This window comes from Lactuca virosa, chromosome 3 (assembly GCF_052849685.1).
Source record: "Lactuca virosa cultivar CGN04683 chromosome 3, Lactuca_virosa_CGN04683_v6, whole genome shotgun sequence".
Taxonomy (NCBI): domain Eukaryota; kingdom Viridiplantae; phylum Streptophyta; class Magnoliopsida; order Asterales; family Asteraceae; genus Lactuca; species Lactuca virosa.
The window spans coordinates 105,705,174-105,707,522 of record NC_136428.1 but is presented as its reverse complement, the minus strand read 5'-3'; positions in this window follow the sequence as shown (position 1 = coordinate 105,707,522).

Here is a 2,349-nt window from a genome sequence, read left to right as displayed (position 1 = left end):
GAAGCGTTGTTGTTTGCGTTTGCGTTTGACATCTGAAATAGAAAGGAACAAAGTTTGATTAGAAATGAATCCCCAATTAAACACCCAAATGAGAAATTAGGGCTAGGATCCAACAACATTATTTACAACTTAGAAAAGGGATGCCGTAATCTAAAAGTAAATAATTTGAAGGTAAGTGAATGACGATTCACTAATTTTCACCATGAAAAACGAAAAGAGATTAAGTTTTTTAAATGTATTTGAAAATTCCTAGATTTCTTTTGAGATTCATTGAATATTTCAATGACATGTTTAAATCTCGATATGCACTTCAAATTTGCGACTGGGATGCCGAGGATCGCAAAACAAGTTTGTGAATAACCATGCGAATCAACATGGTGCACTCAATGTCTTTATCACCTAATCAATGTGCTGGTTAGCCACGCACGCTCCATTCATCTATGATAAACATCGAGCCACCCTTCGCCACCAATGTCAATCCCAAATTAGTGTGCCGGTTAGCCACGCACGCTCCACTAAGGGTACGAAGTGTAATTCCATGGAATAGCATCATTTTCACATTTTACACTAAAGTAACTAAGATGGGAATTTGAAAAAACATTGTAGTTACTTTGCAATATTCATTATACTTATAATGAGGAATTAAGAGCCCTATCCTATCCGTTCGGCTAACGACCCTCCACCAGTCAAGCAAGTGGTGGGTGTGAATGTACACCCATTAAGCGCCATTTTATAGGCAGCAACCTTATACCCACCTTATAGACTGGCTTCGTGAATGAGGCCTACTAGCGATGAGACTAGCTTATTCTTATACATATATATTAATTAATCTTGTAATAATATAATAGTATAGGGTTGAATTTTAAACTTGTAAAATTCTAAGGATTTGAAATTTAAATCATTCAAAATTAAACTTTTAATCATACAATTTAAATTTCAAAACTTGAGGACAAGTTTTGAACTTTTCAAAACACAAGGGATCAAATAACAAATAATATAAATTAAACAGTTTATTTTATGATTATCTATATTTGACCTAATCCAATTTTAGTCACAAGATAATTACCAAATAATTTAAATAATCCATATTTATCATATAAAGAAACTATTATTCAAAAGATTTGAAATTATCTTTTGTTTTGGCAGGGATAATCATTCAAATATAATAAAATTCGGATTTTATCTTCAAAAAACGATTTAGGCATTAATCCCTTGACAAAATAGCAACAAAATCCCGAAATATCCTCTGTCTGACAGCTAAACTCGTCGAGTCCACATTGGAACTCGTCGAGTTCATCCAACTCGTCGAGTTCCTCATGGAACTCGTCGAGTTCATCAAACAGTTAGCACAAAAAACGATTTTCAGCAATCAAACAGTTAAAGCATGACATACAACAGAAACAAATCAAGGCTCTGATACCACTGATGGGTTTTATGCATAAGAACAATCCTATGTGCTCATACAAACCTTAATGCTTGGATCTAGGTTTCTCTATTGTACATGCATTGAATCCAAGACTTGCAAACCCTAATCTAGCATACATAATTCGAAAATTAACTTAATACATCAGATCTAGATGTTTACCTCTTCAAAGATTGGCTTAGATCTTCTTTTATTCTTTTCTTGAGCTTAGAGTCACAATTGTAACTCCTCTAATGGATCACAAACACCTCAAGCAAGAAGGCAACTTTGAGAGAGGAGGGAGGATGCTAATTTTCGGCCCTAAGGTTTTTCTTGGAAGCAAGTCGCCGAAAATTGGAGCCTTGGGGACTTATTTATAGTGCAGGCTGCTAGGGTTTCAGTCTAAACCCTAATGGATACCTTAGCCACCAAGTAGCCCAAGGAACCTTCTGGAATAAGGCCCTTGGACGAAAATATGATGATCCTTCATCATAATTTCATTCCCCCTTTGTCCATTAGGTTTCCCAACCCAAAACTCAACTATCACACATTTGACAGTTTGTACCCCTTTATTTAATTAATCTCTTTTAGTCACCAAATTAATTCCTAGTTAATTTATGACTAATACTAATTAAATAAATATGATTTCTCCTTTAATATATTATTCTTATAATATATTAATAAACCATAATATCCTCTCTTTTTCCTCAAATTACCTTGTCAAGTTGCTTTGGTGAAGGCAACCCAAAAGGACCATGCATAACCGGGTCAAGTACATACCAAATATAGTTACGGGCTTAGACACTAATCCAACAATTACACCTAAGAGTTATGATGCCCAATAGTCTAGGAAATGATTTTACCTAGATGTTACGCTGGCCAAATTCCTAGGATAACTTAATACCTAGAGGCTACGCTAATCAAATTATTAGGATATGCACTGTGCA